The following is a 12,440-nucleotide window of genomic DNA, read 5'->3' as shown; positions in this document are numbered from 1 at the left end:
CGACCATTGATCACCCTGTCACAATCTCCACATGCTGCTCCCCCTCATGGAAGGCTGGCTCCACTATCTCAAGCTACATGCTTCCTGCAACATTTCGTGTCGATCTCATCAATGTGCCATCATGTGAACTGCTACCATGATACTCCAACAAATGCTAACACATATCTGCACATTGAGCTCCCCTCATGACTTGAACTAGTCGAGTGATCAGTCCAACTGTCATGCTCAAACCATGAGAATGCACATCCTCATGTCACCATCAGTCGTTTCTCAGAACATCCTGTCACATCCTCTACTCAATCAAGAATCCATCTCCATACAAGTGTAAGCCATGCTCAGGTCCATGAAGTAGTCCTCATCTCATCTGCAACATGCTGTCCATGATCTTTGGTGTCAATGTGCTGCATGAAATTAGCCACATCTATCCCAACATCATCCATATGTGTATCTCCTCCATATGAAGAGATCATCTCATCAATCTCCAACTCTTGGTGTGCCACATCTAGGTCCATGAAGCAACCTCCATCATATCTGCAATGTACCATCCCTCAAGTCTGCCATAGAAACAAGTATGCACCTGTCTCATCTATCCATGTGCTACCCATGATCATAGATCAATCAGCTCCCATGTGTCAAAAGTAGTTGAGTCTCGGCTCAACCCATGCCCAAGTGTTGCCACCAAGGCATTATCATCATTGTAACTCCATTGCTCCAAAGTGTCCCCAAGTCCACCATATATGAAGTCCCCCAAAAGTCACAACAATCTCATGTCATCATGAGCTCCATAAGTCATCCTCAACCAACATCCTAGCAAGCATACAAGACTCGGCCCAAAGGTCTCTGCAAGATGCCTCAGCTCTCCATGTAGTAGGAATGCTCCATAGTCTGCTCACAACTCCATCCAAGTCCATGGCCTCGTTGTACAAGAGAGCACAACCTCTCCATCGACTCATAAGTAAAACATCTCCATGTCACACCAGCAAATCCACCTACAGAACATCCCTACCTTGGCACTCCTCATTGGATGCCCATAAGTGACACCTCTACAAGTGTTCCGGCACAATGTCCCTGCATAAGACTGCCATGCTCCATGTCTCCAACCTAATGTCCATGACTAAGCTGCCCATGTAGTCCAACCAAGTAGACTCATCACAACAATCGGGCATCCTCATCCAAGTCTGCAATCTTCGGTTTAATGAACTCGGTCACCCAACCATATCATCATCACATGAGTCTCTCCATCATAGCTCCTCCACTGAAGGTTCCACCAAGACTTGCTTCTTGGTCTCGGCCATGAGAAGTCCACCGAAGCATCATCATACACAAGTGTGTGCCCTCCAACCTGTCCATGATTCATGCCGGGCACTTAGCCAATTCTTCATGTGGCTAAAGCATGACCCAATCCTCCGCAATGATCATCATGTTCCTCCCTTGTCACGAGCCTTTGTGCCTTCTACCATAAGGTCACAAACAACCTCAACAAGTCCTGCAACAATCAACAATCCTTGCTTCTCCATACAAGGTCTCATCATAGACATCCATGGTAAGATGCTCCCTTGCATCGGCAAACTGGCTTTGCCCTTCCCTACATACGGTCCATCTACCAAATGCTCAAGTGAAACACAAGTATCAATACTACTTACACCATCATCATCATGAGGCTCCTCCATATGAGTATCCTCATCCACCCATGTCTGTAAATTGCACGATCTTGGTCCAACTTGATCAATCTCAAGTTCATCCTCCATCATTGTCACATCTGAAACATCCTCAATCATCACAGCTTCCTCTTCCTTGTCAGCACAATCTACAACTTCATCTTGCTCCATTGTCCAACCAAGTTGAAGAAGTTCGTCCTCAACATTTTTTTCCAAGACTTCAAGTTCCTTTCGAATCCGGGGATTCTCTTCTTTCATCTGCTTCAACATGTATAAGGTAAGCAAGAGCTTCCCTTCACATTCTTCCAAACCTGCCATGCGTTGTCGTTCAGCTTGGTCCAAGCACTAAGCTTCACCTCTACTAAACCTGTTTCACCATTCACCAGCTTCACCAAGTTCCCTGCAACTATGAACCGGCCCTTGTTCCACTTGTATGTGAAACTAGCTTCCTTCACCTGCAAGTACCTGCTTCCACTGTCATCGGATGTCAAGCTTCCAAGTGTACCCACACCAGCACTTTGTCACGAGCAACCTTGCTCTAACACTAGCTCCAACCGAGCTCTGATACCATTTGTCACGCCCCTACACCTGCGGTAGTCTTTCAACCGCTTATAGCAAGGTGCGGCACCACTGAACACTTTCTTTTCACCAATACTTATGTTCGTGGACTACGCCTTAACATTCCATACTTAGTTTTATTTTTGTTACCAAGTATTATTAATGTGCCTTTATACCAATGATCACCCATACACATTCATTATCAACAACATTATACAAGAGAAATGCACAACAGTATAAAGGGAGGGGAAACTCCCTACAACATGAGTCAGCCCGAATATCAATATATATAAAGTTTCCACTTTTACAAAGTATAGACTAAGTCCTTGGGAAACCCCAAATTATACTTAGCCAAATTTCCAACTTCGGCAAACTCGGTTACCCAGCTTGTCGGCATCTCCGCATGGTCACCACACGACTCTCCAACCCTTCATTAACCTCATTGCACGTCTTCGCCGGTTTGCCCTTCGTTTGGTCATAAACGCCCAAACCGTGTAGACCTGCCCACACGCAGTCCCACTTGCCCACTCTTGGAAAATGCCCAAATCGTGTGAACAGCACGTAGTACTGCCTGCCCAACTCTATGACCTTTGGTTCCAACCTTCGTTTCACGGTCGTGTTGTTTGCCCAACTTGGGCACACCTCCAAGTCGCCACACACGGGCGCCTCCAACCGAGACACACTTCCGTTCACAACCTAACACACCAACAAGTCTTCGTGCACACTTGCACGATGGGTGGGCGCTCACCTGAGTCGCCAAGACACACACGCCAAGCCTTCGCACAAACCGGGTGCCACACATCCGCCGTGCATGCCTCACCCAACTGCCGGGCGCACCTGCCCGCACCTTCACCCAATACCAAGTTCAACGCTCTTCTTCCGTGCGACTAGCCCAAGAATGGGCGCATGTGAACTGCGCCTTTCCTCCTTGAATCTGCGCACTTAGATCTATGCTCAACTCCCTTTAGCGAAGATGTTCAAGCGTTGGTTGATTGTTGTCCAAATGAGCCAACGCAACACAAATATATATGCGTTGGAGGGGAGGTCATGGCTTGCCCAGCCGACCTCACCCACGCCCTTGCTCCATCGCAAAAGCCCCTAAGTCACCAAGTCGGCCTCCATGCCTTCTCCACGCCATATAAACAAGTCTCCTCCTCACAAATGCGCATAAGTGTCATCGCATGTTTGGAGAGCTCGCACTTTCCACCGTCGCGCTTCAAGTCGGAGTTCGCACATCGTGTAACCGCTGCCCATTCAGACTTCAACCGCATGCACGCACGTCTGCCTGCACGCCCAGAACCGTAGGTCGTTACAATACCTATGGGAGCTACGACCTCTCCTCATAACTCCAATTTAGTTTCCCCTAGGGACACTTAAGAAAGTTTATTATTATAGGATGGAAAAATTTGTAAACTTACAAAAGATGTTAATGCAAGATTTTATCCCAACTAATTTATACCTAATTTTAAAAACTTATATTTTCTCTTTACTATGATTCCAATATATATTGTAGTATTTTTTTTAAACAAAAAACGATCGATGGGGAACTAGCAACCTCCCCAAATATATGCAACAACCCACAAACCACATATATGAGAAACTCATATACTGCAATATGTTTACCAACACCTACATTTATGGATAGGAATACACCTACTTGGGAGTTGTGACAATTACCCACCAAAATGGGTAACACCATGGGAAAAACCTTTTCTCTTATTCTTGACAACGATCCAATTAGTTAACAGTCCCTTACAACCACCATTAGATGATGATATGCTATTTTCTTTTCCACTTGCATCAACCATTTTCTTCTTTCCCATCCAACATGAGCACATGGATGAAGGTGGGGCTTCCTCTCAAAAGGTACTTTAATCATTTTGCAATCAGGTGCTTATGCTTGTTTGTATTTGGGAATTTGAGATGCATAATAGGGTTGGTATAGAAGAATGATGGGCTCTGACCATGATCTTGTTCTCTCACCTCAAATAAGGGGTTAATATTCGATCCTCATCTAATGGGACACCCCCTAATGGCCTAATGGGCATAGGAGGGGCATTACTTGGGAAGCCCTAATTGAGATATCATAATTCCATCTATCCCTATGTCATACATAACACTTTCCATCATACATTACAAGTTCTTCTCTCACCTCCACTCTTTAGGTTCAATTGACCATCGGTTCTTTGGGATTTGGCTCCCATACATCCACATACCTAGGTATGTGTGATAAAGGAAAGTGTTCCCTTTGCGGACAGGCAACCCCTCTAGCACTAGAGTGGGTCTAGTCATAGCAAAGACAAAACAACAATAGATTCCCTTAAATAGTCATCGTTGGCGGCCTACCTCAAACCGGTGGTTGATGAAGTTTCCGTTGTGCTGCTCCAACTTCCGTTTCTTTCTCCTCAATGAGCAATCAACCTGAAACACCACAGGAAAACAACAAAGCACATAACCGAGAACAACAATGATCTATTTACTTATAAAGTCAAGAAATCATAAGCTATCAAGTAAATTGTACACAAGATATAGGAAATCATCATTGATTGTATTAAAATGAATCAAGAGCAAAGCTTACAACCAAGTCTTGACGTCGTAAGCCTTCTCAGAGGGTCCAACCAGTATGTTTCTTCAAGCATTCACTCTCAAGAATGGGTCTCCCAAATAGATGATATCTCTCTCTCACTCACAAGCTCTAATACAAGGTTAAGGCACTCCACAACCTCTTACCAAACTATTAGCAATCCCACACTTGTCACACTCACACCAAAGCTATCTACTTAGTTTTAAACCAAACTCAAAAGAACTAGCTAGCATTGCAGAACTAACTAGCAGATCATAGCAATGGTGAGTGATTTTATAGGAGAAGGAGTCTCCATGAAATGAGGGAGAGGGAGCTTATCCTCAAGGGAGGTTGCACAAGAGGCGGAACCACCATCCTAGAGGAGGAAAATCGACCCAAACTGACCCAACAACCAGCTCTACAAACACCCAGAAGGCCGACTGTTTGAACAAATTCGCCAATTATCGATCATCACAAGTCATGAAATAAGTCTTAGAGACGATATCGCAAGGAGGCAATGCATTCAGACCAATCGTCACAACAAATAGTTGGGAGCCTCGCAACGAGCCCCAAAATCCGACCATTGCAAGAAACACATGTACATCTGCGATGGTGTCACGACGAGACTGTTCATAACAAGGGATCGTTGCACCTTTTAATGGCTTATTAGCGTCGATGCAGAAACTTAGGAAAAAAGGGTCAGTCTTCAGCATTAGAGAGCACTGTTTAATCTTTTTGCTTAAGTGGGAAGATATGGACATGTGTATTTGATACATGACACAGTAGAGGGACTGAGATGAGGATAGTGACAAATTACTGTGTAACAGATGCCCCCTAAAGTATGAAGCCCGAGAGAGTGGGAGGGGTGAAATGCTTTACGAAACCATGACCGAAATGGAACACCACCTTGAAGAACCTGCGGGCGCAAGTACAACTGATATCTCTGATAGTGAAATACATGTAGTCTATGCATGGGTGAAGCCATCCAAATGACATATGAAACCTGGTCTATGGTATGGACACAGCCACCCAGTGGACAAGACCATATATAATGATAAAGGTATGGTTGCAGCCATCCATGAAGACTCAGGTATGGTCGTAGCCATCCAGTCCAAGAGTCATGTATGTAATCACGAACCAATCCAAGTAGCCTGAACATATGTAATCTTAGTTCGAGGTCTTGAAACCCTAACCGATCATAGTACAAATTCTAGCATGCGAACAAATGTGCTAAAGTCGAGCATGATAGAAAGTCGTTTGATTACTGGTCAATAATTAAAACTGTTAACAAGCGTGAGAGAAACCACCAATAATGACAATGGATCTCAAGGTATGGCCAGTACAATCCACTAAGTGTGAAAAATGGGCTGAAGTCGAACACTCGTGGAATCACCCAATCGAAGACCAATGATGAAAGTCTGTCATTAGGCGCAAAGAACTTGTCATTGAGGCATGCAAGATCCAAGGTACCGAAAAGGATCTCTAGATCAACCTCCTGGATAATGAGCTGGTGTCGACAGGAGGTGATCTGCCGTAGGAGGGTCGTAATGTTTCCCCCATCAATGACGCGAGATAAGTGTTAAACACACATGGATAGTAAGACAATAGGAAAGATAAATCATTGAGTACATTTTTTATTAACAATAGATGTACATTTATAATACAATGTTGTGACTCTTGGGTTTCAGATCCCAAGGTCTCTTGGACTGCTTAGTCTTTTTGGCTTCCACACTAACCCTTTGGGATTAGGTGTCCAACATTCCCCCCCTTAATCCGAAGGGTTATGTATGAGTCCAGGAAAAGAGCTGTAATACAAAATGTGCAAAAAATACATGGCAGCACTAGGCTGAATGTGCTCTATGAAATGTTGGTATAAAGGGCGGTGGTTTAAGGATGACCACCAACACTGGAACGCTTAGTGCAGTTCCCGGAACTCTTCCAAAACTGGCAAGAAACTGAAGTTTTCTACTAGAGGAAGTGATCCTATTGTTTTAAAGAGGGAAACCTTCAACCATAAAAGGGAGGTCTCACCCCACATAAAAGGTAAAACTTCAACCTGAAAAGGGAAGTCTCAACCTATGATGGTTTAAGGATAACCAACAACTCTGGAATGCTTAATGCAATTCCTGGAACTCTTCCAAAACTGGCAAGAAACTGAAGTTTTCTGTTAGAGGAAGTGTTCTCAATCTGTGATGGTTTAAGGATGACCAACAACTCTGTAATCCCTGGAACTCTTCCAAAACTGGCAAGAAGCTGGAGTCTTCTGCTAGAGGAAGTGTCCCAGATTGCCAACTGAAGGCATGTTCAGGCATCTTTGTCTCTGGCTACAACTCTGAAACTGGTGTGGTAGGTTGTGGCTCAGGCTCGCTTGATGTGACTTTGAAGCTTGTAGATGACCATCATTTCCCCCCCTGTCAAGTACAAGGTGAGAAGATGGAGAAAACTCAGCTGCAAGACTGTTCAATACTCTAGAACAAGTTCTAACATGCGTTTGGAATATCTTCTTGGCTGTTGATGCCCATTGCCAAGAAGCGATCCATCCAAGATGAATCTTTTTTCTTGCAGGACGTTTGTTTTTGAAGCATCTGTGTGAAGAATGGCTGGTTTTATGACAATGCTTACATGGATGAAGATCAAAACAGTGATCTTTCAAATGGCCAACTCGGTCACAGTGTTGGCATTTCACGATCTTTTGTTGTTGTTGTTGCTGTGGAAGAGGGGCAGAGTCTAGAACAGCTGGAGGTGAAGTGTCATGAATAAATCCAGCACTTTGAAACTGAATGGGCTTGGCATAGTCTGGAATATGAAAGGACAAGTCCTTGTCATATCCAAGACCAGTTCTGTGCTTGTTGTGGACAAGCTGTTCCCAAGGTCTGATGATGGGCTTGGGAAGTGCAGATTGAGTTTCTGCATCTGCATGTACACTTGCTGCTTTATTGGGTACTGAATCTGAATGAACTTGAACAATATTGACTTGCTGTTTATGGGAGTCTGCTTCATTGTTCTGAACAGAAACAGGTTCAGAATGATGACTCCACTGTTGTAATTCTTCCTGCTGTAGCTTTGTTTCCAGCTGCAAAAACTCAATATTTTCTTGTACATTTTTCAAACAGATTTGAATGTTTGCGACAATGGCTTTATCAATCATAATTGTATTGTCCGTGGTAGAATGTATTAGAGTGTTCAGCAATTCTAATACAACACCCATTCTATCCATTTCACAATAATATCACTGCAAAAAAAAAATGATTGGTGTACCACTTTGTCTTCAAAAAATCTTCAAGTATGTAGCTTCTCAATATACTTCCATATACAATGCAATTTCATACCATGAACATATTCTGTGCAAAATTACACAGAAAAAACATCTTAGCCAACAAATTGTAATAAAGAAGTAGCTGGGAAGTAGAGAACTTGGTTCTTCAAAAATCTAGATCAACATACGACAACCCAAACATTTGCAGAAGTCATAACACTTGTCTTGTAACTTGAATATCTATGTATTTCAGCCACCAAACTTGAATTTCAAAAAAACCTTTCAAATAGGAAGACCAGTGTGAAGCTTTGAGTCTGCTAAAAGCTTGAAGTCAGGAACATAAAATATTTCATTCCATTTCAGTCACCATAGACTTGATATTACACCTTTAATCTTCATCATCATTGTATACATAATTGAAAAACGCTGACAGAGCACCCGTTATCGGTGAGAATCGAACGAGAGAAATCACAAGACTAAATTAAGTCCTCAATTCGCCTGAGTGGGTAAAAACAATGTGCGCCTTCTCAAGCGAAATTCTGGGGTTATTTCTGTAGAAACTTTGATGATGGACAAATGAATGATAGGCAGGCAGGCGTGAATTATGGTCAGAAGAAGCAACAGCAAGGGAAAAAGAAGCTGAATGATGCAAATTATTAATGAACGATCAATGGGCTTAACCAGTCTTTTTACTAACGCCGCCACTGCTTTCACCACAACTGCCTATTCATCCTGGAAGCGACGAGTCAAAATTGCAAGAACATAACTATATTCCACAGTGATCTGCCATTACAGAAAAAGCTGGCCTTCCTTCCCCATGACACTTCAGACTAGCAGCTGGAATGTGCCATCGGTCTCACGGTCATCATGCCCACTTCTGTTTTGCCCTTCACCAGTCAACTTGAAATGCCAATTCCAATTAATTCAGTTCACCAAAATCCAGCCATGGAATATACAGAAGCAGTGCTGGCCATGTAACAATCTGACGAATATATCATATGACTGCCAGTCATGGATTGCATTTAAGAACAATGAAGGCGCATTAAATACACAGTGATAATTATAAGGGGCATCTTAAAATCTTTTGATGAATAAACGTGTATTGATTGAATGCACACAGGCAGGGACTGCAGATAATATCACTATACACACCGCTATATGTAGCAAGGCAGACAGTCGAGAAAACTTGCGGCTTTGGTGGAAGGGCCAGAACAATGCAGCTATCAACTAGTTTGTAGGCAGAGATTCAATGCTTCAGGGATCGACGCAGAAGGAGAGAGCCTTTTTTTTTTTTTTGCATACCAAACTCATGTTTACTGCCTTCACAATTATTCAACGCAAGCAAAAAGTGTATGATGGAGACCAAAACACACCACAACGTGCAAAGATAATTACAATATATCGATTCAATGCAGGTTTAGGGAGAAACGCAAGGAGCGACAAAATTCTTGTAATAAGAACACGGACTACACAGCAGCGGACTACAAACTCTCCTGAGAAGTATCTCCTCCATCACAACGGGTTTCTACAGACGACGCAGCCTCCGAGCTCTAAGGCGCACCATGTTACGTTGCACCATACCACAGTCTTCAACTCAAAACAGGAGTAACGCAATCGATTACAGGGTCTTTCCCCAGAATTTTAACACTCAAAACAGATTCTATAGCTCGGGATTTTGATCAAAGCACATTCCAAAATTGCACTGGAATGACCATCGCACTATCTGCAAATTCTGTGCCGGATTGTCCCTGGATGCCTTGCTCTGCTCATTAAGTTCCGGTTGTGCTTCTATGGCGGCACGCAGTGAACCCTAGCGGAAATTATACCCACAGTGAAATCTCCTCATTTAAGCAAACAAACGGTATTATCCTAAAGATAGGACAAGATAAACATATATAGCATTTGTAACTAATCTCTAAAAGCCTGTTGACCATTTCTTGCTTCCGCCTGGCTTTCTAATGGCAGAGAGCTATGTTCTTCTATTTTACTGCGTCGAGAGCACTGGGCACATTCTCACATTCTCTGCGGGTGGATATCTCTGTGTGTCTCCAGGGGATTTCACATGTCCGTCCCGAGACGTTGTCGATCATCCGCTTTCTACCGGAGAGCCTATCTGAACCATGTATATGCCATGAACAGGAGCGGCTCTATGACAGACGAAAAGATATTTGAGCTGGTGCCGGCTGTTTCAATGGGTGCGTGATTCCGGGGCATTCTACATGATGAATCCTGATGGCACTGGAGGACCAGAACTCAGCATTTTCTTGCTCAGAATATGAGACTAATTGCAGGTGAGCTACAAGAATCCGTTCATGTGGGCAGAGAAATCATTTTAATGTAATTTGTGGGTCCTTCAAATGCACAACACACCAAGGCAATTCAACGCACAGGTACAACGGCTTCAGCGTTAGGTGCGAGGAAGAAAATGATGGACAGAGACGTTTTATGAATCAGTGAGAGCATGAAACGCTTATGGACAGAGAGCGCAGCTAAAATTATGGACAGAGAGCGCAGCTAAAAATATGGACAGAGAGCGCAGCTAAAAATATGGCAGAGGGAGCAGCATTTATTTGAAAAACGGCAGCATTCAATACCATTACATTTGAAAAACTGCATTCATTTTTACAAATACTCAAAGCAGCAAACGTATTTCAGGGAGCATCAAAAACATTTATGTTACCGGTGGTATGTCGATTCAACAGAGGCATTCTTCTGCCTTCCGCTCTGGACCAAGTAATCATTCACCAAATTAATCCTTCAGAGGACAGAGGCATTGAGGACAATGCTCAAGTCAGAATGACAAAGGCCAGTGCTCAGACCAGTTGCACAAAACTACACAGGCCACACATCATGGCTCTGATACCATGTTAAACACACATGGATAGCAAGACAATAGGAAAGATAAATCATTGAGTACATTTTTTATTAACAATAGATGTACATTTATAATACAATGTTGTGACTCTTGGGTTTCAGATCCCAAGGTCTCTTGGACTGCTTAGTCTTTTCGGCTTCCACACTAACCCTTTAGGATTAGGTGTCCAACAATAAGGAACAAGTGGTAGATGGTGAAACAGAGCATCTAAGTAGGAGGTAAGGGTGTGAACTGCAGAAGGATTATAATCTTGAACATATCAGCGACACGACTATGGAACGTGGCAGCATTTTGGTACCAAGGGATCGGAGGTCTGACGGAAACAACATGGATTAGATGGAATGAGGCAAAATGGCAACCCAAAACCCCGGAAGGCCAATGATGATGTGAGGATATCCCAACCTACGAGAAGCAAAAGTGTCGATGTTCAAGAGTGACTAGCTACCATAGGTACCCAATGATGATTTCCAAATTTTCCCCAACCATTGCTAGCAAGTACCCCAATTCTTTTTGAAAAACAAGCTTGAAGGGGATAACATATGCTTGTGATATAAGTTCGACCTTCGGATGAATCCAACCTAGTAATAGTTTAACGAGCCCTAGGGAGGAGAAGCTCGAGTCTCGTCATGGTGACGAGTCCAATGTCGTCAGGGTTTAACGAGTCCGACACAGGCAAAATTCGGAGTATTTTTCATGTTTAGAGAGTTTGAAAAAGACACAAAAAAGAAAACTCCAGGGGGGTACTGTTTCTTAAATTTGTGTCCCTCGAGCCCGAAAAAGTAGAAAACAATACCCGAGAGAATCGCTTGACCATTACGATCAAGGAGTACTTTTTGTAATTAGTGGTCCTGATTTGAAAAAGTAAAAAAGTGATCGAAGGCACGTCATTTCATAACCAGTATCGAACTTGAAACGACAAAAGTCCAGCAATATTTTCATGTTTATACGGTCAGAAAAGAGCTGAAAGTGGACCACCTTTTATTCTGTTTAACGAGTTAAAAGGGAAACTCGGCAATCTTTTTGTCTTTTGTAAGTCGGAAAAGGGCTTAAAGAAGACTTGTAGAAAATATGGACCAAGCATATATTAATCATTAAACGTATCCACTGTCCCTATTTTTGCACAGAAAAACCACAGTATAAGATCCATTTGACAAAAATGCACTATATATTTGAAAATTAGGTTAAAAACCCTAAAACCATAGGCAAAACCCCAAAATATAACACAAAACCCCAAGCCCTATAGTTTAAAACCCTAAAATTTGGAAAAAATGACTATAAAAGGGCTTATGGTAATTCATTTTCACATTTTCACTTTGAGTTTTTACCCTTGGTAATTTTTGAGTGCATACCTGTGCGATCTTCAGAGCTTGATTTCAGCGTCGGTGACCCACCATTCCACCCGACACTCCTACCAAGTAAGTACACCATCCTTGGCACTGCATTTTCATTGTTTTTAAGTTCAATTTCATGTTCTATAGGTGGATTTCAGTGAATTTTTTGTTTCAAATTCGCTCCTCGGTCATCACGGAA

The sequence above is a fragment of the Pinus tabuliformis genome, chromosome 2_1 (genome assembly GCF_031772625.1).
Source record: "Pinus tabuliformis cultivar Carrire ecotype Pingquan chromosome 2_1, CPIR1, whole genome shotgun sequence".
Taxonomy (NCBI): domain Eukaryota; kingdom Viridiplantae; phylum Streptophyta; class Pinopsida; order Pinales; family Pinaceae; genus Pinus; species Pinus tabuliformis.
This window is presented reverse-complemented; position numbering follows the sequence as displayed.